This window comes from Macaca mulatta, chromosome 10 (assembly GCF_049350105.2).
Source record: "Macaca mulatta isolate MMU2019108-1 chromosome 10, T2T-MMU8v2.0, whole genome shotgun sequence".
NCBI classification, from domain to species: Eukaryota; Metazoa; Chordata; class Mammalia; order Primates; family Cercopithecidae; genus Macaca; species Macaca mulatta.
This window is the reverse complement of record NC_133415.1, coordinates 112,602,123-112,628,357: the sequence shown is the minus strand read 5'-3', so window position 1 is coordinate 112,628,357 and position 26,235 is coordinate 112,602,123. Positions and strand designations below refer to the sequence as shown.

Genomic DNA, 26,235 nt, shown 5'->3' with positions numbered 1-26,235 from the left:
ATGCCAAGCTCTGATTATTTTTGTGACTACAATAATATTGTACTTGGGCCAGAGCCAGAAACCTTCCCACTTCCAGATCCTCTAACCACAGCAGGGAGACAACAGGGCCCAGTATTTGAACACCCAGAATTTAGGGCCATAATATTTTGCCCCGGCGAGGATGGAGGCTCCATTTAAAAATTATTTATCTCCTATTTATAATCCTTGTCCCAGCAGAAAGCCTAGGACGTTGCAGGACTCAACCACTCCTCCCTCCCCACTAGAATACAACCCTTTGTGGTTCTGCTCCCCCGGGGGCTTTGTCTTCTGGCTCTGTGGGTGGTTGCTTCCACATCATATCTCAATGTTCGGTGAGACTTGAACCTCCCCTCTGACAATTCCTGGCTGGAATCCTCCCCGGTCCCAAACAATGCATGCAAAGCCTAGCTCACTAAGTGTTGCTTCTGCAGTCCGGTCAAAACACCCCAAAGGCCATTCATTCAAGCACTCAGGAAATGACTGTGAAATATTTGCTCTGTGCCAGGCACTGTTCCAAGCCCCCAGAGCACAGTGCTGAATATGGGAAGACTCCCCTGCCCTTGGGAAGCTCATAGTCTACAGCAGGCTTGTCTAACCCGTGGCCTGCAGGCTGCATGCAGCTCAGGACAGCTTTGAAGGAGGCCCAAAACAAATTCATAAACTTTCTAAAAACATACATTATGGGGTTTTTTTGCAATTATTTTTAGCTCATCACCTATCATTAGTGTATTTTATATGTGGCCCAGGGAAGCTGAAAGATTGGACACCCCTGGTCTAGAGGTAAAGGCAGACAAATGAACAAAATCATCTCAGAGAGTGGTCAATGCCATGGAGGAAATGGGGGATATGGTGGGTGAGTGGTTGGGCAGGGGCAGATACATTCAGAATATGGCAGAGATACATTTTGCTGAGACTCAAGAGAAGAAGCCAGTGTGGGAAGACCGTAGCTCTCTCCACAGCGTCTCTTAACTGTTCACACACGGGGCTTAACCATTGAGGGAGTGAGGACGGGGGCGGGGCTGGGGGATAATCAAGACAGACTTCATGGAAGAGGAAGCTTCTGAGAGAGTTATACCGAATCCACTTGGTACAGCACTGTCTGCAAGGGTCTTGAAGAAGGAATTAGGTTAAGGAAGAGAAATCATCAGGAAATTGGAGTTGTCTGTGGTCTCCCCTTAGAGCTGGGCACCCAGCGTTAGCTCGCTTCTCAACGTATCTGAGTCTCTGTAAACAGGGAATGGCAAGAGAACCTGACAGCCACTTTGTCTGGATAAAGATGGGGCAGGCCACCATAGGAAAAGCAGAAACAAGCCAGATCCCCTGGCCCCAATGCTGCCCACAGAAGGGCTCGGAAGCATGAAGGAGATGGGATGCAGGGCGAAGGCACACAGGCACTTTTAGAGCAAATAGAAAGGAAAAATCCCTGAAGCCCTGCAAGAGTGGGTGCACCATGTTTTTTACCCATGAAAAGGTACTTCCTTTGCAGAGCTCCTCTGGCTAAGAGGGAGAGGCTGTGTGTAGGAATGGGATTCTGGGAAGTAAAACGTGGAGTCCTAATAAGTAAGCAACAATGAGGAAGAGGTCCTAGTTGGGGGAGAATAATTGTTCTGAGAGCCGGCTAATCACAGACAACCCACTGGCATGACATCCTCTTTCCAAATATCTTGTTCCACTCGAGGCCTCAGCAGCACGACCTTATCTGCACATAAGGCCCTCTGGCACAACCCTATAAAACTTCCTTCCAGCCCCTGCCTCTTTGCAGGCAGCCCCTTCTCTGCTGTGCTGCCCATTGCACCCTTGCAACCGATCTTCATACTTTCTCTAATAAATTTGCCTTTCTTTACCTACAACTGCCTTGATAAACTCACTGTCCGCAATGCTGGCCCCAGCCATTTGTATTTTATGTGTGGCTCAAGACAATTCTTGAGCCAGCTGCCCAGCCAGGAACACCCATGGGGACACCTGAGGAGTGAGGCTGTGCATTTCCTCAAATCTGAGAAGTACTCCAAATGCCCCTGGAGGCTGGTGTCCACTGGCATGGCCCCCAAACAAGGCTTTTCCCCCCTCTTTGTTGGAACCTTATCTTTCTCATCTAAAATGAAAATTAGTACCAGACCCTCTCAATGAGAATTAAATGAGATAATGCACAAAAATGTTTGTGACAATGCATGCTTGGGATATAGTAATTTCTCAAGAAAACCCAACCTGTGACTTGCCAGCTGGTCGTGGACCATGTTCCCAGAAAGGCATTTCATCCAATTGATACATCTCAGGAAAGCGTGGACATCAAACCAGCAAAAACTGCGCAATTGGTCCCAAGGCGCAGAGGCAGTCTGGTGGTCCAGTCGCTCACTGTAGGGCTTCATCTAGCTGCCAAGCTTCTCTCTGAATGTCACCAGGGCACCCCTGAATGGTCTAGAATATGCAGTCCTCTGGATGGACACAGCCCCGGAAGCACAGGGTTGTCAACAGAGCAAAAGGGTGCTCAGGCCAGGACCCCACTGGCTTGTCACCAACCTGCCTCTCTACCCACAGAGTGCCAGGACCCCACAGCTGGAAGGGTGGATGCAGAGCCCCAGACAGCACTGTGGGTCCCAAGACCCTCCCTGTGGTTCTCACCAGCAGAGGGGATTGAGGTGAGCAAGAAGACCCCTGATTGCCAGGTGAGGGTGCTAAGCAGGGTCTTAGGGTGGTGCTGCCAACCCAACAAGGCCAGGCCACTGTTGAGACTAGGCTGTAACCTGGACATGAATGTCTTCCCAGAAGGTGATACTTTAGTTGGGATCCAGAGGATGATTGGGGATCGCTAGGTGAGGAGAGGACATGTGCAAAGGTCCTGAGGTGGGGTCGTTTAGATTGCATGGAGGTGTGTGTGCACCGAGTCTGAGCAGGGGCAGGATGCACACAGCCTGGCATCCCTGGAGAGGGAGTCTGGATTCACTCCTGGAACCCCAGAGCAGCACTGAAGGATTTAAAGCAGACCTGGGTGAGACGGGGTATGAGTGTGCCAGGACTAGATTTGCATTTGGAAACACTTCCAGATTTCTGTCCAACAAAGACAGAGACGAACCCACTAGCAAGAGATACGGACCTGCCCAGACCCCCACCAGATACCAAGGACAAAGTGTGCTGCAGGCCTGTGAGGGGCCCCTGAAATGTTTAAGACTTGGGGAAGAAGTTGGCCATATGGCAAAAACACCCCACACTCCAAATTAATACTTGTTACCCTAAGTATATATAAAAGATACCCTTTTGTCCACCTGCTACCTGAAGCTATGCTAACTCTTCATGCAGAGTCGGGGCTTCCAAAAGGAAAAATGGCGACAAGCCTGATGCCAAGGACAGACAATTACTTTGCCAACATTACAGGCGAGACCCTTGAGGCTCAGAGAGAGAAGAATGTGATCAGCAGCTACTACGGCTGGAATCAGAACCCACAGCAAGTTCCAGATGCGAGGAGGACCGAGGCAGGGAGGAACCCCAGCAGCACCAGCTGGCAGGAACCAGCCAGCAGGGACACAGCTGGGATGAGGCCCAGGAAGCAGGCAGAAGCATGCATCACAGGTCACCACCCCTGCCCCACAGCATGCTGACCCCTACCTGACACACAATCACCACTCAGGCCAGGGTGGCCCAGGATATTTTCTGGGCAGAACCATGGCCAGGAGAAGGGCAGTCAGGTTGAATGAGTCATGAAGCTCTGCGAGAGCAGACCTAGAGCCAGTGCAGGCAAGGGGAGCAGCCTGTGTCGAGGAGCAAAGGAATGGGCGCCGGTTCCTCCCCCTCACTACATAGCCTGCTTGGCCCTGCCTGGGGCAGGGATGCTGCCAGGGCTTCCTGGGCTCTGAGCTTCAGGATCAAGGTGCTCTCCGAGGAGCCACAAGAGACGTGGCCGGAGCACAGCTGCGCTTTGGCAGCTGCAGAAGGCCTTGTGGAGGGGTGGGGCAGGGCAGGTGGGAGTGCAGGACCCCTGTGGGATTCCCCAACCCTCCCCACCCTCTGCAGCCACTCGAGACTCCTGATTCAGAAATGGGGTGACGTCCTGATGCTGCCTGGAGCTGGGGAAGCCAGTCTATTTCTGACTCTCCCCACTGAGAAAGCCTGAGTGTGGCAGTTAATTAAAGCGTCGCGTGGGTGTGGGAGCGACACTAAGAAAAGAAACTCCAGAGACAGAGCAGCATCTGCCGGTCTCCCCACCTGGTCCCTGCTTGTGCACACACAAGAGGTGGGGATGACAGGGAGTCTGGAAGGACCAGGCTGGGCTGGGAAACCAGGCAGAGGCTGAGCAGGCCCTGGAATGCAGACAGGAGTTAAAGGTATCGAGTGCGCCACACCCTGGAAAACAGTGTCTGTATGTCCAAGTGTGGATGTGAGTCATTTATGGGGGCCCTGGGGGCCAAGTGGGCACCAGCCAAACAGGTGACCCCACAGGCACTTTCTGGTTCCGAGTGTCTCTCACAAGACAGATCTGTGGCAGTCACCTGTGACACACCTGGTCCTGTGCTGTGAGTACTAGAGGAGACAGAGCAGGGGACAAATGATGGGGACGAAAGGGCCTAGAGGTGGAGCCGATGAGACTATCGACAGTCTAAACAGTCAGAATACATGGAGGGGCTCCGGGAGTCATGATGCAGCTGTGCCACCCACATTTCCAGGTCTGTGGAGGCTGTCAACTGTCTATTCCACAGTCAGCACTGGGGCCCCAGCACTGGCACAGAGCTAGGATTCCAGTTCCCGCTCTGACCCCTGCCAGCTGGGTGATGGGGTCACGCCCTCCCTTACTTGAGCCTCTGATTCCCCAGGTGAACACCTGCCAACCAAACCCACAGGGATGCTGGGAGAGTCGAGAACACTAAATACAGGAGGAGGTTGGCACACAAATAGGTGGCATTATCATTACTACTATAGCACTGATATTATTCACCTGCCATGCTGAGCCCAGGTCTCTTCCAGCTTCAGCCAGCAGAACTGCAGGCTCCATCCTGCCCAGAGCCTCCTTGCAGGCCTGGATCCCCAGGAAACACTCCTCCTTCAGACACTCACAGCCTCCTCCATCAGACAGATGCTCACACCCTCTTCCATCATCTACTTGTTCACACCTCCATCAGATGCTCACATCTTCCTCCATCAGATGCTCACACATTCCTCCATCAGACACTCACAGCCTCTTTATCACTGACGCCCTCTCCATCAGACGTTCACACCATCTCCATCAGACACACCCTCCTCCATCAAACACTCACACCTTCTTTCATCATCTACTGTCCACTCACCCTCTTCCATCACACACTCATACCCTCTTCCATCAGACACGCACATGCTTCTATGTCTGTCATAGCCTCTTTCATCAGATGCCCCCTCTTCCCCCATCAGACGCTGTCTCAGTGCCAAGCTTGCACCAGTTTCTGAATCGTCCTCTGCACACACTGCTCAGCTGACTGCCTTCCTGCACGATGAGCATAGCAGCAGGGGCTGCAGGTAATTTCAGGAAGTGGAAGGACACAGGGTCAGGAGAAGTATAGTTCCAGCTCCCCAAGCTTTGCCTCCCTGATGAAGCCCCAGCCAGCCAGACTGCCCCACTAAATACACATCCCCCAAGTCTTGATCTCACCCCAGCACAGATGTCACAGAAGAGGTTTGAATCAACATCTAAAGTCACCTCAGTGTGGAGCAGAAATTGAGAAGCAATTCCTTCCATACAAGGCAGAATGCCTTCCTAGAGAGAACAGACAGCACTACACCCACAGGGGACGCCTGCACTATTTTGGGAGGCTCCTTTCTGGGAATGCCAATCCTGCCCCACAGCCGCCTTGAGTCACTGAGAAAAGCTGGCAGCCCCCGCCTGGAGATGGGATTCCCCAGTGAGGCAGTGTCTCCACACACCATTCACACGATGCATTGATGCATCGTCAGACATGTGATGGCGAATGGGGCAGATATCTCCTCTCCTTGCCCCCAGGTGCTCACCATCAGGGTGCATGGATGACAGGCATGTTGATCATATGTCTCAGAGCATCAGAGCAACGTGGGTGTGTCTGGAGAGAAGTTCAGGAAGAGAAGAGGACTCTCCAGGCCATAAGATGAGGCCTGGATGATGAAAGACACAGCCCAGAGAAAGACCCGGGATGGGTGTCCAGGCAGAGGGGATGGAGTGTGTCCACACTAGGAAACAGCAAGCAGGGATGCTCTGCCCACTGAGAGCTCAGCTGGGAGGTGGTGGCTGCTGGTCCACAAGCCCAGGGCAAGCCCCATTCCAGTACCCAGCAGTCCTGACTTCCAGGATGCCAGGGAGGATGTGACCCCAGGCACTTTGAGTCCAAAGCCAACCTTTTCACACCCTGTTCCCCACCTCCTCACACCTGCTCAGTGCCCAGCATCCTGGGCTCAGAGGCTGGCTCCAGCCACCACCCAGGCACTCACCAGACCCCTGGGAGATCTGGCTCCTCTTACTCCCCATGTCCAGCACCCCAGGGAGCTCCAAGTCTGCTGAGTTCTGCTTGCATCCATCCATCCGTCTGTCCATCCATCTGCCTCTCTCCATCCCCTATGCCGCTTCCCTGATCCAGGCCACAAGCCTCGGCCCTGGATGATGGAGACTTCCACAGTGTCCACCTCCCTGCCCACAGCAGCATAACTCTAACTCCCACTCCCACGATGAGCTCAAGCCTGGGTTCCCACCATCCTCAGGACAACCTCCAAGGCCTTCAGCAAAGCCTTTCAGTCCACATTGACCCCTCCAGCAGTGCTTCCTACTCCCACCCCTCCCAAAACTCTGTGCCCGGTGATGGCCCCACGCTGAGCTGTGTTTACTGATAGGTGGCTGTTCACACTGTCCCTGTCCAGCAAGGATGTCCTTCTCCTCACACAGAGGTCCCCAGCCCCACTGGACCCCACACACCCCCCCCCATTATAACAATTGTTCTGTCTTGTCCCTTTTCCTCCAAATCCCTCATACGCATAACCAAAAAACAACATAATACCCTATCAGCAATATAAAGGAGGAAAAAGGAAATTAAGTTTTAATCAAATAACGCATATTCCAATAGGTAAGTACCAGGCATGGCTGGATTAGGTAACACAACGCACACTGCCAATGCTGCCCCTACAGAAAAATCACCATCACAGTGCCAGCCACAAATGCAGACAGACCCACAGCTGCCACACTGGTCACTCCATGCCCTGAGAGACACTGGCGGAGGAATGCTTCTTGGTGAAGTTCTGGACAAAGCAAAGTTCCCTCCCCCCTCTATGGGAGAGGGTTCTGGCATTTGCATTCCAGGAGACATCACCTGTAATACAACTCCACCAAAATACCTCCTGTGTGTGTCCACAGTGCACTTAGGCTGAGGCTCAGGTCCTCATAAACGGGCTTCGGACTCTCACGAGTGTCCCAGGGACATTCAGAAGTCAAGTGGAATGGGGGGCCAGTCTTCATTGCTAAGGAAGTGCCCCATGGCTGCAGAACGCTGCCTCCTGGGACCATCCTGAAAATACAGCAGGAGCCCCAGTTGCTGTGACAATCCACAGAGCTGCCCCGAGTTTCTAAAAGGCCACAGAGAACGGCTGGCCTGCCTCCTATGTCCTGAGGGCACAGGAAGCAGGGCAACTTCAACTCCAGGAAACCCCGCCAAGCTTGGTGCGGTGGGGGGCTTCTGATGCCAGGAAGGTGTCCCATGCCTCTTAATGCCCACAGTGGCATGCCTTCAGGCCAAAGGCTCCTGCCTACTCTGTCCTCCCAACCCCACCCTGCAGGAGAAATATGTCCCCTGGAGCCTGAGCTCCCTCCCAGGGCAGCGCAGGAAAGAACTCCAGGTATGTGGAGCTGGCCCCCCAGACTCTCCAGTGTCTCTTGTCCTCCACCTCCTGGGTGCAGCCAGTCCCCTCTCTGCACCTCCATGGTCTCACCTGGTGAGACTGAAAGGAGAGAGCCATATGTGAGGGGGCTAGCCAGGCCGCCGTGCCCTGGGCTCTGCAAGCTGCACACTGCACTGTCTCCATCACTGTTGCTATTTCTGTTTTGTCAGCCTGGCTCTGTGACCCACCCTAAGCCAAAAAGGGACTCTAGACTGCCCCGCCCAGGGATGAGTTAGTGCCCCTGGGCTACAGATGAGTCCCTCACCCTCTGCACCAGGAACAGCCCCGTTGGAGCTGGGGAGGGGTCTCGCCGTCAATCAGCCGCCTGTAGCCCGGTGTTCTAAGGCCTCAGGTGAGGCACAAAGTTCACTTCCATCCCTGCCCATGAAGGCCAGCTGGTCACCAGCACCAGTGTCTCTGAATGGTTCCCTGGCTGCCCCGAGAGGCTTCCCCAACTCCACCGTGGACATGCCCCTTCCATCTCCTCTTCCAGGTGCTAAAGACAGCAACACGGACACCAAGGGATACCCAAGTCACCTTCCATTTGGGGACTCTCAGAGGTGCTGAGGAATCACCTGGTGCCTGAGAACTATGGGAGGGAGGGAAGAATAGAAGGGAGGGGAGCGGGGAGAAGGAAGGATTTGAATCCTGCGGAGGAAAACCAGGCCCTTGACTTTCAGGACCAAACTCGCATCTACCCGTAGAGAGGCACCTTCTGTTCTCACAGTCAAGGTAACGCAGAGAACGTCATTCACAGTGACACCCAGCCCTGCCAATGCTATCTTTGAAAGGAGGAAAGTGGAGTGAGAAAGAAAGGCCAAGAACATGTGTGCAAAGAAGAGGGAGAGAGGCAGCCTGCAGGGAAGGACGTGAGAGGGGAGCAGAGACAGCAGGCATAAGAGGCAGGGCCAGGACGGTGTGTGCAGAGCGGGCATAAGAGACAGGGCAAGGACGGAGTGTGTGGGAGAGCGGGTGTGAGAGGCAGAGTGAGGACAGTGTGTGTAGAGAGCGCAGGTGTGAGAGGCGGGGCCAGCAGGGTGTGTGCAGAGAGCGCAGGTGTGAGAGGCGGGGCCAGCAGGGTGTGTGTAGAGAGCGCAGGTGTGAGAGGCGGGGCCAGCAGGGTGTGTGTAGAGAGCGCAGGTGTGAGAGGCGGGGCCAGCAGGGTGTGTGCAGAGAGCGCAGGTGTGAGAGGCGGGGCCAGGAGGGTGTGTGCAGAAGAGCAGGTGTGAGAGGCGGGGCCAGCAGGGTGTGTGCAGAGAGCGCAGGTGTGAGAGGCAGGGCCAGGAGGGTGTGTGCAGAGAGCGCAGGTGTGAGAGGCGGGGCCAGGAGGGTGTGTGCAGAAGAGCAGGTGTGAGAGGCGGGGCCAGCAGGGTGTGTGCAGAGAGCGCAGGTGTGAGAGGCGGGGCCAGGAGGGTGTGTGCAGAGAGCGCAGGTGTGAGAGGCGGGGCCAGGAGGGTGTGTGCAGAGAGCACAGGTGTGAGAGGCAGGGCCAGGAGGGTGTGTGGAGAGAGCACAGGTGTGAGAGGCAGGGTGAGGACAATGTGTGCAGTGTAATGCCAGGTGTAAGGCTGGGGCAGGGGCTTGCACTGGAAGGAATGTGCCCCACGTCCCACTGGGCCCCACCACCCTGCCTGACCTCCTCGGGTCCCAGCCAAGGGTAAGCCAAGTCCAGGTTGAGTCAGTAAGGAAGAACCAAGACACTGGCCCCACACTGGCCCGGGCCAGGGACACTCAGCGAAGATGTGTGTTCATCCACCAGGACCCAGAGGCCCCAGCCCATGGCAGGGAATTCCTGGAGGGAGACAACCTGCTGAAGAGCAGAGATCCAGCCTCCCCGAAGCCGCTGAGCACCCCTCCCTTCCCCCACCCCGCTCCTCTCCCTCCTCCCCATACCTTGTCCTCCTTTGGTCCAGCCCTTGCCCAGCGGGGCTGCTACAACACAGTCCCCTAAACTCAGTGTCTTATAAACAACAAAAATCCATTTCTCCCAGTTCTGGAATCTGGGAAGTCCAAGGTCAAGGTGCCAGCAGATTCGGCCTCTGGGGAGGACCCACTTTCCCAGAGACAGTATCTTCTCCCTGTGTCCTCACACGGTGGAGGGAGCAATGCAGCCCTCAGGGTTCCCTTTTATGATGGCGCTGATCTCGCTCAAGAGCACTGCACGCTCGTGACCTAATCACCTCCCAAAGGCCCCATCTACAACCACCATCATACTGGGGGTGACACATGAATTTGGGGAGGACACAAACATTCAGACCACGGCACATGCCAAGCTGATTCCCACCCAGTGCCTCTGCCTGGGCCCTTCCCTCTGCTAAGAAAGTTGTTACCCAGATCTCCCCATGGTTCAGCTTAAACCTCTTCTTCTAGAAAGCCGACCCCCACTCCTCCAGCTGAAGTAACTGGCTCCTTTCTGCACAGGTTGCTCCCCAGTGCGTTTGTATATTTTGTGGCCTTCATGGCCAGAATTTATTATTTATGTTTTGAGTACCTTAATGGTAAGAACTGCATCAGTAGTACCCAATGCTGTGTACTCAGGGCTCTGGAACCAAGCCTGGCCCATGATAAGTGATCAATGAACCAGTGACTGAATGAATGAATGGAGTGACTGAATGAATGAATGAATGAGTGAATGAATGAACGAGTGACTAGATGAATGAGTGAATGAATGAATGAACGAACAAGTGACTGAATGAGTGAATGAATGAATGAGTAGATACATGAATGGGACATCAAGGCAAGGCCAGGTTTACATTGAGAAACTTTAGCCCAAAGGCTGGTTTTGACAGCAACAAGGCAACCTTGGGCAAGCCCCCGTCCAAGCCTGTGAAAGACATACCACAGTCTCACGCTTGCACAGCTGCCACCAGAGTGCAAAAGGCAGTATGTGTGCTAACCCAGGACAAGCCACCACGCTGGCCAGTTAGGGACTCAGGACCCCTCCAAGGGCAGAGACTTTGTCTACCTGGTCACTGCTGAATCCCCAGCCCCTGCACAGCCTCTCAAGCTGGCACAGCAAAATGAGCAGAGAAGCCACTGGCGATGCAGGGATCCCACTGCAGGGTGCATGGTTCTGGGCTTGTGGGACACAGCTCAGCCTTACTGGTGGAACTGGGCTTCAGTTGTGGGGCAAGTCCAAAGCGCATCGTTATTCACAGATCTCCACGGAAATAACAACCACATGGAGTGTGTGGTTGTGCCAAACAGCATGCCACTGTGCCACCTCCAGATCAGCAGAGGGCAGAAAGCTGGAAAATCCACAATGGTGACAGGAGTGTAGACAGAGTCCCTCCCGCACTACTGGTGGGGCTGTCAGTCAGGGGCATTCCCTGGTCATCAGTGCTCAGGTCAAAAATGACAGATGCATATATTCTCTAACCTGCCAGGTCTAGTTCCAAGATTTCTGACGTGTGTGAACATCCTTCCACACGGGCCTCTTACAGACACACATATGAGGATGCTCATGATAGCCAACCACAGGGCAGAGCCTCAATGCCCATTAGAGCCTAAAGGACCTGTGTTCATCCCCGCGGTGGAATTCAATGCCATTACAGAAAGGAACCGGGTGCTGCTCCATTAGCCCTTATGTGGAAGGCTCTCCCGGCCAGACTCTGGGGAAGATAAAATGGAATAAACGTGAGTATAGAAACTGCAAAACCACATCATCAAGAGTCTAAGCTTTGAACTTGCCCTTTGCTTGAATCCTGGCTTCTCTACAAATCACCTGCGGAGCGAGGCTGTGAGTGAGAGACTGAGTACACTCTTAGATCTGTTCACAAGCTTCTTGCCAGCCTTGAATCTGTGAGGGTCAATTTGATGTGTCAACCTGAAGGGTGTGACGGGTGGGGTCACAGTCCCCAGTTACTCAACCAAACACTCATCTAGGTGCTGCTGTGACGGTGTCTGGTAGATGTGATCAAGGGCCACCATCAGCTGACTTTAAGGCAAGGAGAGTGTCCTGGCTGAACTGGTTAGACCTGATCTGATCAGCGGAAAGGCCTTAGAGACAGGCTGAGGCTTCTTGAAGCAGAAATCCTTCCTGTGGACAGTGGCCCCAGTCATGCTGGGAGTCCCGTCCTGACTTCGTGGCCTCCCTACAGATTTCAGACCTGCCTGGCCACACCAGCTGAGCTATGCATGGATCAGGAACTGGTAGCTTTTGTTCCCAAACATATTGGCACCAGGTGTACTTGTTTCTGTAATCAGGTAATTTAATTAAGCTTTTAATGCACATTGATTGAATGATCTCACATGGATGTAAAATGAAAATGTAACTTCTATGAACACTGAGCTTTGGAGTCGGTAGAGGCAAGTTGCTAAAAATACCGCTGTGCAGTTTGCGTGGGAGAGAGGAGTGAGATCTGGGGAGGCGGGGTCTTACAACTCTGGAAGGATTCTGCACTCAGATTGCTTCCAAGTGTCTTTAAATACTCACTCCTCTCCAAAGAAACTGACAGTGGAACTTGTAGGAGACGCATCCAGCCTTTGTTTAGAGCAAAAATAACTTAAGTTGGTAGATTCTTCCTCAAAGAAATGTCCTTGGATTCTGCCTCAAAGTGATGGCCAAGCAAGTGACATCTGTATGATTTACTTTAAAATAGTGTTTAAAGCATGAACAAATCATGCTTATGATCTCTTCTTTCCAACGGCTTTTTGAGTAGTCACCTGAGGCTGAGCACTGAGGACAGGTCTTTACTCCGCCTCCCTCCAGAGACCGATGCCGAGTGAAGGACCTACCACAGCCAGCTGAGGTCCGAGCTGGGCACAGCACATGGCGGGTAATATCTGCAGATTACTGTTCTGGGCATTAGGACTCCTACAAAGACCCACTTCTGAATGGTCACACATGGTCTCATGGACAGTGGCTGACTCCGGACAGATGGATGAGGTGGGAGTGAGAAGTACCGTTTTATTTTTTACCATGTATATAAGTCCCTTCTTCGAATTTTGAAAATGGAAAGAATACGTAATGCTCCGTACTGCCTGCTCCCAGGGCTAAGATCCTTTCGGGTCCATTCCACAGGCACCAGTGGAGCATCTGCCAGGTACCAGGGCCGCCTTGCCCTCCAGCTCCTCCTGCTTTCCTCCTTGGATGCTGAGCATTGCCTGTCTCTGATCTTTCGCTCAGGCAGGGCCCCTGCCAGCCCTTCCCCTCCCCATCTCCATCTCTGGGCTTCCAGGGTCACTCCCATGCGCTCCTTCCTGTGGCTTCCCAGGGTCACCGTCCCAGCCCACCCCTCTCCAGGGTTCACCTGCCCTGGTGGCTGTTCCACTGGGCATGTCCTGTGGCTCCCATCCCTCCCTCCTAGTGAGGCTGGGAGCTGGAGGCAGGGCCTTGCCCAGCACGGGGCCTGAGGCACATGGTAGGTGCCCGTCAGGCTGACTGAACCAGCCGAGTCAGAGAAACCAAATCCACCTGAAAGTGTCCTCGATTTAAGAAAAGACAGGTGCACCTCATTTGCAGACCACAACATTTCTACAGGACCCAGACCTTCCTCAGCAATGGCACTGACATGCACCAGCGCCCACCAGCCCAGGAGGGGACGCTGGGAGCCAACTGCATGGAACATGGTCACTCTGCCCTGCAGCCCTTCCCCTGTCCAGTCACAGCCACGTATTCCACATGTACCACACACATGTTCACTTGACCTCCCCTCCCCTATGCTTGCTGGTGGAACGGAAGCTTTGGAAGGCAGCCCCCCGCATCTGCTTTGTTCGTTCCCCCCATCCTAGGCCCAGTGCAGAGAGTGGCACATGGAGGCTGTTCAGGAAACATCTGCTGCGGAACTAAAATGTCGGAGAGAGGATGGGATCACTGTGGCGGGGATGGGATCGCCGTGGAGGGGATGGGATCGCCGTGGAGGGGGTGGGATCGCCGTGGAGGGGGTGGGATCGCCGTGGAGGGGGTGGGATCGCCGTGGGGGGGGTGGGATCGCCGTGGAGGGGATGGGATCGCCGTGGAGGGGATGGGATCGCCGTGGAGGGGATGGGATCGCCAGGGATGGGATCGCCGTGGGGGGGGTGGGATCGCCGTGGGGGGGGTGGGATCGCCGTGGAGGGGGTGGGATCGCCGTGGAGGGGGTGGGATCGCCGTGGGGGGGGTGGGATCGCCGTGGAGGGGGTGGGATCGCCGTGGAGGGGGTGGGATCGCCGTGGAGGGGGTGGGATCGCCGTGGAGGGGGTGGGATCGCCGTGGAGGGGGTGGGATCGCCGTGGGGGAGGTGGGATCGCCGTGGGGGAGGTGGGATCGCCGTGGGGGAGGTGGGATCGCCGTGGGGGGGATGGGATCGCCGTGGAGGGGATGGGATCGCCGTGGAGGGGGTGGGATCGCCGTGGAGGGGGTGGGATCGCCGTGGGGGGGGTGGGATCGCCGTGGGGGGGGTGGGATCGCCGTGGGGGGGATGGGATCGCCGTGGGGGGGATGGGATCGCCGTGGGGGGATGGGATCGCCGTGGAGGGGGTGGGATCGCCGTGGAGGGGGTGGGATCGCCGTGGGGGGGTTGGGATCGCCGTGGAGGGGATGGGATCGCCGTGGAGGGGATGGGATCGCCGTGGGGGGGGTGGGATCGCCGTGGGAGGGGTGGGATCGCCGTGGGGGGGATGGGATCGCCGTGGAGGGGGTGGGATCGCCGTGGAGGGGGTGGGATCGCCGTGGAGGGGGTGGGATCGCCGTGGGGGGGGGTGGGATCGCCGTGGGGGGGTGGGATCGCCGTGGGGGGGGTGGGATCGCCGTGGGGGGGGGTGGGATCGCCGTGGGGGGGATGGGATCGCCGTGGGGGGGGTGGGATCGCCATGGGGGAGATGGGATTGCTGTGGAGGGGATGGAATCGCTGTGGAGGGGATGGGATCGCTGGGGACGGGGTAGCGTGTTTTTCCACATCACTCTCCAGGCCCCTCAGGGTTCCCCTTTCCCTCCTCCTCCTCAACTTCCTGCCAGCAGCTCCCTCCCTGGCCCAGCATGGGAGGGTCAGGAATGGGGCATTTGTAAATTCCCAGGCGCCACTCTCCAAGCCCACAGGGCTCCACCTGCACTCCTCAAACCAGGCAGCTCCAGACATCATTTAGAAATCATTGCTACCTAACAGACAGAATGCTTTCCATTCACTCCTCCATCTCTTCATTTGTTGCTTCTTTTCTTCCTTTAACATAACAAAATTAACTTGAACACCTCAAGTAGCAGAAGCTGCGAGTTTCCTACCCCATCTCCCTTCTCCCCTTCTTAGGCCTCAGTGCTGGTCCTATTCAGAGCAGTCTCTTCTCCAGCTGACCACGGCCACATGAGGAGGGGCCAACCAAGGAGCAGTAGGTAGATGTGGAGGAGTTTCTGGGAGGAGCCCTCTGGAAGAGCTGACTCAGCTGAGATGCATGCCCCTTTGGGATTTGAATGTGATGTCTGGTGCCTTTGCAGCCACCCTGGACCATGGAGGATCAACACCAGCATGAGGGTAAATAGCAGGAAGATAAGAGGAGTCTGAATCCTTGTTGATTTTGGAACAACCATGGCAGTCCTGACTGCCTAGGCAACTATCCCAGAGAGTGGGGTGGCTCTAACATGGTATCTGGAGTCAGCCCACCTGGGTCACATCTCAGCTCCACTAGCTCACCAGCTGTGTGACTTTGAGCATCTTAACTAATCTCTGTGGGCCTCCATTTCCTTAGCTGCTAAGAACATCCAATAATAGCATTTACATCTTATGTTGAAATGAATGCAGCCAAACACCACCCCTCATACATAACACGGGTTTAATACATGTTAATGAGCTATAGTTGTGCTGTTATTACTATGACTTCTACTCACACACGCTAAGCCCCGATCCTGGGTGAAGCAGGGCTGTGTGCTATTTAGTCCCCGCAAGCATCTGAGCAGGCAGACATCACACACCCATTTCAAGGCTCGGACACATCAAGTGACTTCCCTGGGCTCACTCAGCCCATGGCTCTCAGCCAGGCCTGCAAGCCCACCAAGCCACCTGCTCCCTGGTTTGGGAATCATGTTTTATTGATACTGAATGGGGCTTGATGTTGTTTTGCATTTTCCTACAAAACATGCTGTACCATCCTCTGCAGATTCCCAAGCAACCAAGGAAAACAAACAGCAGCTGACCCTCTGTGGAGGCCTCAGCAGGGACAGGGCCACTTCACACTGACACTAAACAGAAGGCGCCTGAGCCTCTCCCCTGCACAGGATGGGACTCGGGGTCCCACTCCCTGGACCCTGCATACCACACACAGATGGGATCTCCCTCCCTGTACATGGGGACTTCCACCCAAGACGACGAAGCCTCATATTTATATCCTCTCGGGCTGAGATTTGCCAGTTTAAACTTGTCCAGATTTGGAAGCTGTGTGTTCTGTTGCTTAGCTACCTTCATCTAAAAGCAGAATGTACAAGATCCATACATGATAGCCACTGCTTTGCCTGATCCATGCTGGCCTTGCCTGCCCCAGCCTGGCCTTGCCTGCCCCAGCCTTTGCAGGACCACCAGCAACCTCCCTTTAGGACTGAGGTTGATTTCTCCCCACAACATCCCACAGAGCCTGTTCACAGCGCTGCCTCATGAGCTCCTTTGCATTTTTGCAACAAATCTTTGAAAGTGCCCTCATGAATCTGGGTGGTCTTCTTGACCTTGGAGGCTCTGCAGTGTTCACAGGCAGACCCCTCACCACAGCGGTGAAGCAGGAGGTGGTGCTCAGGAAGAGCATCTGTGTAGAACAGACCTGATCTCCACTTGCCGAGATTTCTAAACAAAAAGAGACTGGAAGCCCCAGCAACAGTACCCCTGGAGGGCTGGGAAAGTCAGCCGGATAAATGTGCAGCATCAAAAAAAGGAAGAAAATCATATAAATTGCTAAATGCCAACAGCCTCTGTTATTGGGATCTCGGAATCCAAAGAAAGCTATAGATGGCACAGTCCTGCATGCCTCAGCTGACGGGTGGCCAGTACCGGGACAGCACCGGCCCAACCAGGTGCCTCAGTTGACGGATGGCCAGTACCGGGACAGCACTGGCCCAACCAAACCACACACAGGGGTGGCAACCCGAGCTGGACCTGTGGGATCTGCAGTGTCCCAGCTCAGACTCACCTTCCCACCATTTTGTTTTCTTTTTTTTTTTTTTTCTAATGACAGAGTCTCATTCTGTTGCCCAGGCTGGAGTGCAATGCCACCATCATAGCTCACTGCAGCCTCTAACTGGCTCAAGCCATCCTCCCTCCCTCCTGAGCCTCCCAAGTAGCTGAGATCACAGGTATGCACCACCATGCCTAGCTGTTTTTAAATTTTTATTTTTTGTACAGATGGAATCTGGCTGTGTTGCCCAGGCTGATCTGGAAAATAGCAGGAAGATAAGAGGGAGGTGCCTCAGTCCTGTGGTCACTTGGTAACTCAGGCACCTCCCTCTTACCTGCCCGTGGGCACCCAGGTCTGGTGACCAGCCTGGGCAACATAGCAAGAGATCCTGGACTCAAGCGATTCTCCTGCCTCGGCTTTCCAAAGTTCTGGGATTGCGGGCATGATCCACTGCGCCCAGCCCCCACCATTCTCAAGAGTTCTCTTCTCTCCAGGCACGATCAGGCTCAGCAGAGGCTCCAGAACCTGCTTTAGATGTGGGCTTCATTCCCCTCACAGGCCAAGCCCCCAGATGTCAAGGGGATTGAGAGCCCAAGTTCCCCGAGTGTCTCCTAGGGAGCAAAGATGGGGCAAATTCATGATTACGGAAAGGATGAAAATGATGATGAGGATAAAAATGTTGACAAAGTTGTTGCTAAAGATGATGGAAAGATAACGAGGAAGAAAAAGATGAAAATGACAAAGATGATGATAAACAAGTGGTGAAGGTGACGATGGTGATGAAGATAAAATGATGACAATGAAAAGATGCTGAAGAAGAAGAAAAGGATCTGATGAAGATAAAGTTGGTGAAGCAAAGGGAATGGTGATGCCAATACCTGGTCATGTTTAGGAGACGCCTTCCCATGCAGTTTCCCCTTCAGCCCTGCAGCAGTAGCTGCAAAATCACCGAGTACCCACAGGTCTCAGCACCATTCTAGGGACTGGAGATACAGCTGAGGGGGAGAAGCTTCTTTCTGGAGTAAGGAAAATATCTTAAAATCAATTGTGCTGATAGAAATACAACTCTATGAATATGTTGGAAGCCCTGAATTGGACGCTTAAAGTGCGTGAAGCGTATGGTGTGTGAATTACGTCTCAACAAAGCTGTTAAAACTGAAAGAGACAAATTCCCTATCCTCATGGAGCTCAGATTTCTTCCTTTTCTTCCCGGAGAGCTTCCTGTCTGCCAGGCATGATTCCAGGCATTCTACATGTGATGGCTCATTGCATCCTTCCCATGGCCCCACAAGACAGGCTCTGTTGTAATCACACCCCTTTCACCGAGTAGGAAAGTAAGGCGTATGTCAGGAGATGACTTCCCCACGCCCACATGCTGGAAAACTGCAGAGCTGGCTGGGAACCAAGGCAGTCTGTCCATCCTGACTTCTCAGGGGCGCACTGTGCTGCCTTCCTCAGAGCGAGGGTGGAGCTGAGAGGGCTACACACAGGGGCAGCCCCCTCACATGTGGGAGGAAGGAGACAGGTTCGCAGGGGCTCCCTAGGATACTGACAGTGGTAGCCCTGGAGGCTTCCGCTGCTGACAGTCAATTTACAGGATGACCCATTTTTTTTCCCCACTAACTCAAGAGTTGAAAATCCCCTTAACCTCAGTGTAAACAAACATGTACTTCTCCAAAAACAAGTGCATAAGTGACTTCCTATCAGAGGTGGCCAGTGGGTGGTCCCGGGCCAAATATGGTCCGCAGATATGTTTTCTGGGTGCACACGTTGCTTTTAAAAATCTGAAGAGGCTCTCAACATTTACATGAAGGCTATTTCACCAAAAAATCAAATCTTCATTTTCTCTTGGAAATTCTGGCCACAATGGCCAGGGGTGATGGCCCATAGGACCTGAGTGACAGCTGCCCTCTTGAACAGGAGTGCACACTCCCCAGGATGCCACAGCCCTGCCTGGCCCAGGTCACTCACAGAGCATTTGGGTCTGTGACTTCTACTTTGTTGAATGAGCTGTGAAGATGCCATCCCCCCCTGTCTCCTGTGGCGAGTCATGGGTTAGTATTATTGGTCTTATTCATTCCGATAAAGCTTTCTCCCTATTCCTCCTGACAAGTGCTCAGAAAGCTTTAGGAGTAGCTTGTTGTCCACCAGAGACTTCCTTCCAGTGAGGGTGAAGTGGGGGCTTCTGGAGTATCCCCACTTGAGGGCCTAAGGATCTACAGCCCAGAAACAGCCCAGGCTGGTCAGCAGCCAGACAGCAGTGGTGTCGCCAGAAACGTATGCAGACCCTGGCCTGGACACACAGCACAGAACCAGTCTCTAAGACTGGCAATGGCAACTGAGGACCTGAGGGCTCACACTATTCACAAATACACTTCTGAATATGTTGCTTGTAATCAGTGTAGTAAATGGAATCATTGCTTAAATGTACCCGAAGAGCCTACTACACAAAGACAGACATTCATTCAATAAACACTTATTGTACTGAACTAAACTCTTAGGGAATTGCGTCCAACTCACTATGCCTGCTGAGACAGTTGCATGGATGGATGGACAGATATTAGGGTACATCAAGCACAGTGAATAGGATGCCATTTAGTAAGAATTTAGTTCAACAATGTCTCCTATAATCTAACTATACAACATCCAACCACTTATCCACCCATCTATCCATTCATCCAGCTGTCTCTCCATCTACCTACTCATGCATCGCATAATGCAATTACCCCACTAGCCATTCATCCGTTCAATCATCCCTCCATCCAGGTGGCCATCCATCTAACTACCCAAACACCCATCTATCCAATCATACAATCATCCATCTATCCATCTAACCAACCATCCATTCACCAGTAATTAGCTGAGAGCCTATTGTGTACCAAGCACTGAGGATACAGCATTGAAGAAGTTCCTTCCTTCCTTAAAGGAACGTCTACTGCTTAGGTGGAGGATAATTTGAACCAGAGGATGGCCATGGATGAGTTCCAGGGAGTTGTGAAATAGGATAAGGAAAAGGACTTTGAGCTGGAGAGGCTCAGGTTCATGTTCTCACTCAGCTACTCACTGACAATTCTGAGCCTCCATTTCCTCACATGCAGAGTGGAGACTGTGAGACCTGTCACACAGGAAGGAAATGCTGTAATGGACCCAGAGTCCCCAGCACGTGTAGACTGCTCTAGAACAGGGGTTCCCAACCCCAGTACCCATCTGGGGGAACCTAGCCTGTTAGGAACCTGGCCACATAGCAGGAGGTGAGCAGTGGCAAGCAAGCATCTCTGCCTTAGCTCCACCTCCTGTCAGATCAGCAGCAGCATTGGATTCTCAGCCGAGGGTGAACTGCACCTGTGAGGGATCTGGGTTGCCCACTCCTTATGAGAATCTAATGCCTGATGATCTGTCACCGTTTCCCATCACCTCCAGATGGGATCAGCTAGTTGCAGGAAAACAAGCTCAGGCTCCCACTGATTCTATATTATGGTGAGTTGTATAATAATTTCATTATCTATTACAATGTAATAATAATAGAGACAAACTGCACAATAAATGTAATGTGCTTGAATCATCCCGAAACCATCCTCCTCCATGGTCCATGGAAAAACTGTCTTCCATGAAGCTGGTTCCCAAAAATGGTTGGGGACTGTTGCTCTAGACAATGGTGGCTATGCAAGGAGAAATTCCTGGAACCACAGGAGATATTTGCACACCTGACATGCTTAAAACTCTCATCCAGTTTGCAGACCCATGATCCCAAAAGGTAAATTATCACAAGCCTCATCGCCTGTTTTACAACCTTGGGGTTCACTATAAAACAGGAAACCCAGGCCGGGCGCGGTGGCTCACGCCTGTAGTCCCAGCACTTTGGGAGGCTGAGGCAGGCAGATCACAAGGTCAAGAGATCGAGACCATCCTGGCCAACATGGTGAAACACTGTCTCTACTGAAAATACAAAAGTTAGCTGGGCGTGGTGGTACATGCCTGTAATCCCAGCTACTTGGGAGGCTGAGGCAGGAGAATCACTTGAACCTGGGAGGTGGAGGTTGCAGTGAGCTGAGATCATGCCACTGCAGTCCAGCCTGGAGACAGAGTGAGACTCCGTCTCAAAAACAAACAAACAAAAAACCGGGAACCCAAGTACAGCTGAGTCTTTCCTGCCATAACTGCATTTCTTTCGTCTGAAGATGCCCAGCCGTTGGCATTTTGATCAAGAATGATCCTGGGCATGAGTTCCTTGTTCGTCTCTGCATTTGCCTTCTTTCTGGTGATCCCTTTGGAAATTGTCCCACTGGTAATTTCAGAGACTGAGCAGACAAATGTGCTTTTGAATACCAGGAAACCAAATTCCCCCTGATGAGGCCCCTCGTCACGTGTGCACCAAACTGGGAGAACAGTCTGGGCTTTGCTCCTTGAAGACTGTTCATTAACAAGGGCCCTCTTCAAGTCAAGGGTTCTCTGGACTTCCCAGTCCAGCTTGGGTCCACAGGGACAGTCCCCAGGTCCGGCTTGTGAGACCTCACCTCTGAAGCCGAGGAACTCAGCCCCCAGCTCCCTTCTCAGCAACATGAGGGGATCTCACCTTCCGCTCACCTCCTGTTTTATCCAAACAGAAACCATTTGCCCTTGATGTGCCCAACCTAAAACCCCAAATTATTCAGCAAGGTGCAATAGCTGAGGCCCCACAGGCTTCAGAACAAGAAAAATGGGTTTCAAGCCCCCATTGTCTTCAGATGGTGCTTTTAAAAAAAGCTTAACACTGCTCCATTCCCGAGAGATGGACAGGGCTAATTTCACTGGGACACACAGAAGCCTGTTCTGGTTCCTGGTGGTCAGTGAAAAACAACTCACCATTCTCTTCTGTACAAGTGTGTGAAGCTGGAAGGAAGATAGTGTAGAAGGAGATGGACCAAGGATAACAGGAAATGCAGGACCATATAGGGCTCTGAATACCCTTGACCTCAGCTAAGATCAGTGAGTCCAGCGTGGACCGGGCAGTCTCCCCTTCCAGCCCATGTGTTCCTTGGGCAATCTCAACTGCACAATCGGATGTAACCACTGCCAAAAACCCCAGGGACCTGAAGGCCCAGGGACTCTGTGGACACATAACCTTTTCCCTGTGTCTGCCTTCCTTATTCTGGATTCCCTCATCACCATTGTAGACCCGCCCACCCCCAGGCTGGCAGCCCCTCCTCCCTCGCCCCCAGGCCTGCCGTTCATCCTCACTAGCTCTGCCGTTCATCCTCACTAGCTCTGCCGTCCTCTTTGCAGCCCTGCAGCCCCAGGATGGTGCTGGCTCCTGGGCCTGTCGCACGTGAGAGACCCTCGTCTGCCCACCTACCTCTGGCCTTGCTCTCCCAAACCTGCCCCACACTGCAGCAGACGGGCGTTTTGCAGACATGCCCTTGCTCCTGACCCCTCAGGGAGCCCTGGCTGCTTCTCGGGAAAGCCAGGCCTCCTCATCTGCCATTTCCCACCAGCTTTGCCGGCGCCTCCTTAGTGAGCAGGGTCCTCCCAGAACAGTATGGCAGGGCCCCGTCATGCCAGTGGGCACACCCTGAAGAGGCGAACAGAACACATGAGTAAATGGCACTTTCAGCAACTGTGCAAGTGACTAAGAACACAGCAGTGGACGATGTGACACAGGGTAACAGCGAGGCTGTGCCATTGGGGGATGGTCAGGAAGGTAACATCTGAGCTGAGCCCGGGATGACAAGAGGAGCTCTGTGTGGATTGGGAACCCATAGCAGGCAGCACAGGAGCCCCCACCACCTGGCCCTGCGGCACCTCCAGCCTTCTCCCTCTGCCCTGCCACCATCACCCAGCTCTGAACCTTCTCAGCCCCCAGGGTGGTCCTGGGAAAGCGGTGCTGCTTCCGGCCTTTGAGCTCTCGCTGGCTGGTCTACCTGGGACACGCTCACCCTCCCTCCTGAAGCTGGTCCACACATCTATCTCTGTACATCTTTTACCATACACAATGACTTATCACCTGTGAGCACATCTTTTCATCTCTGTACCCCAGCACCTAGCACGTGCATGCTACATGAATTCGAAATCTCTGTAATTGGGGGTAAGCACCCCAAGAGATGGGCAACGACATTGGATGTGGCATGATCACCTGGGTCCATTCTGCAGGTGCAGCCTTCCCCTGCAGGTAATTTCCAATGCTACCATCCATCCCAGCAGCCATGGATTAACCCTGAGGCAGAAGGCAAATTTTGCAACCACTTTTCAGGATGGCAATGATAACTGTGACAACAGAAACCCTCAGTGCTGGCGGCGGCTCAGCCCTGCTCTGGGAGTGACCCACGTCAGGTGTGTTCACTCCTCAGTGAGGGTCTCAGGGGATATAGTAAGATCCATGAAGGAGCATGTGTCCAACACCCACACAATACCGAGCACAGAGCTTCAGGGTTGCAGACGTCAGCGGGCAAGGGACTCAGTCCAGTGAACATGGACCATAACCACCTCATTAATACAAACATTCACTGGAAACTGGCCTTTAGCTATAGTATATCATCAGCTTCCTGGCCCTGTCCACAAGGTGTCAGCCAGATGCTTGGCCTCAGGCAGCAAGGTTCAGTGGTTGGGAGCGAGGGCCCTAGAGGTCACAGCCTCACTGTTCATGAATTGTAAGACCCGGGGGCACTGCTTAGCCTCTCTGCCCGGTCTCCTCATCTGCAGAGCAGGGATGATGGTCCCTGCCCACCACTGCAGGCAATCAGCACTGCGCCTACCCAGCGTCAAGGTAGACCCTCTCAGATGCTGCTATTAGTGGTGTCATTATAAAGGCCGGCATTGGAAGCTGATTCTTCCCCCTTCCACGTGTCTGAAATTTACCAAAGACCATTTCTGTGGAAGTGAAAATTTCTGTCCATGCAGTTTCAGGTAAAAGCTCACAGCAGAATGAAGGCTCCAGTGAGACAGGCTGGTGCCCTGGCTGACCAGGCACGGTTTCCGCCTTGCAGCCCAAACCACAACTTCTGCGGGGACACTGTCTGTCTCCACATCTCCGTGCGTTCTGTCTCCAGGACCAAAAATAGGCCTGCCTTGCCCAAAGCACATCCAGAGGAGGAAGCATCTAAACTCGCTGCACGCTGTGTCCTGCTCCTGCAGACAGAGTGGGAGGCCACAGCCCAGGAGGACACCTGAGGGTATAGCATGTTCTGGAGGCCACAGAACAAAACGTACAGAGAAGCTGCTCAGAGATCTGCTAACTGCTGTGTGAACACGCTAAGTACCCCCTCCTGAAAGATGCTACTGAGCATTAATCAGCTTCTCACACACATTCCTAGGAGCAAAGAATGCCCCAAGGGGAGCGACAATAGAAGGTTTGTGCATGACTTAGGAGATGCCTAACCTATTCCTCGCTCTTCGGGCAAAATTACACAACAGTCACGAATGGGAATGACACTCACGCCCCATGAACAGCAACGCACCTGCACTCCCCGACCCACTAGCATCGTGACCGCTGTTCACGCAGCAGCACTCACTTCATCCCGCCCCAAGGCCTGCCCTGGCCTCTGCCCCGTGCAGGTAACAGTTTGCCCAGGAGTGCATCCAGCCCCGACTGTGACAGCAGCAGCTCTGGCCCCCAGCACCCCTGCTGAAAATGTGCTTTTACGACTTTCTTCAGGGACTAACATGGAATCTTCCAGCAGGCCCTGAGGCGGGTACTGCCACCATCCCCATTTCACAAACAAGGAGAGAGATTTTGAGACACTGGTGCTGGCCTATCTCACGCAGCCGAGGCGGGGACAGCTGGGGTTCTAGCCCACCTGCTGCGCTGCTCCAGAGCCCTTGCTGGGCAGCGTCTCTTTCTATGTGTTCCCCCTGAGGATGTCCAACTCCCTACTGCTCCGTGCTGGGTTGACATTCTGCACTGCTTTCCCCTGCTCCAGAGACAGAGTCTTGCTCTGTCATCCAGGCTGGAGTACAATGGCACGATCTTGGCTCACTGCAAACTCCACCTCCTGGGTTCAAGCGATTCTCCTGCCTCAGGAGAATTTTCAGCCCCCTCTGTGTAGGAGCTCAGCTTACCTTTAAAACTCGTGTAGATGCTTGGACTACAGTCACCTGCCACCACACCCGGCTAAATGTTGTATTTTTAGTAGAGACAGTGTTTCGCCATATTGGCCAGGCTGGTCTTGAACTCCTGACCTCCAGTGATCTGCCTGCCTCGGCCTCCCAAAGTGCTGGGATGACAGGCGTGAGCCACTGTGCCCGGCCAACATTCTGCACTGCTTTAGAGCAAATGTGAAGTCCTTTGCCTGAGAGGCTTGGGATGTTGCCTGATTGCCAGCAGATACCCTGATCAAAGCCAAACCAATATATGAAAATTCAAAGCCATGCCTAAGATAAACAAGGAGCCACAGTGCTTTTGTGTCTAGAATGCTTCTCCCGGGCCCAGGCCTGGGGCTCTAACAAATGGCCCATCACACTGCACAGCAGCTTCTGCAAGCTGCGTGGCCCTGGGCCAGTTCCCTTCTCACTAAGTCTTAATTTTTTCATCTGTAAAATGGATGTAACGCTTGCTTGACTGGGTTACTGTGAAGATTATGTAAATGAAAGAAAGTAAGGCAGCACACGATCGGCACCTATGCTGAAAGCCGGCAGTGGGTCCTTCCCACTGCTCTGAGATGGTGGCTGTAGACAGGATGGAGGCAATAGAGCCCGTGCGTCTGTGCATAATTTCCAGGGCACACCTACCGTGCAGGAACTGTGGGCCTCCATACTCTGCTGATGCATCTACACAAGTTTTAAAGGTAAGCTGAGCTCCTACACAGAGAGGGGTGAAAATCAGCATATTGCTTCACTCTTTCAAACGGGACCCTGACTTCCTGGGGATCCCAGACCAAGCACACGGATGTGTTCTGGGGTAGCTGTGGGGAACAGTGACTGCTTCACCAGGAAAAGGCCCCAGAGCACTCAGAAGATAAAATATGAAGGTTCTGGAAATTAAAAAAAAAGAAATGGCAAATGTTCTTTGGGATACAGTAGACGGCACGTTGCCATGGCAACCAGAGGCTGAATTACTTAGCAAGAGACGGTGGAGGAATCTCTGAAAGGAGGCAGAGCAGAGACAAAGGAGACCAATTAAGCCACCGCTGTAGGGAAAACAAACGGAGCCTCCAGGAAGCCATGTCTGACCTCCTGGGATGCAACTCCTCTGCTGCTGTTTTCTCTGTGTCTAATTCCGGGTTTTTAAACATGGTGACAAGTATCCAGGGAGCTACTACATTCCAGTCCAAGGTTTAAAATTCGTTCCAGATTCAGTAAGTAGTGGAGTAAAAACAAGCCACA

General features: G+C 53.4%; 1 protein-coding gene across 12 annotated transcripts in view; it reads right to left on the bottom strand.

The window, feature by feature from the left end:
• PHACTR3 (phosphatase and actin regulator 3) overlaps positions 1–26,235 on the bottom strand; it is a 271,374-nt gene that overhangs the window by 12,229 nt on the left and 232,910 nt on the right. The gene's annotated exons all lie outside the window — the stretch shown is intronic.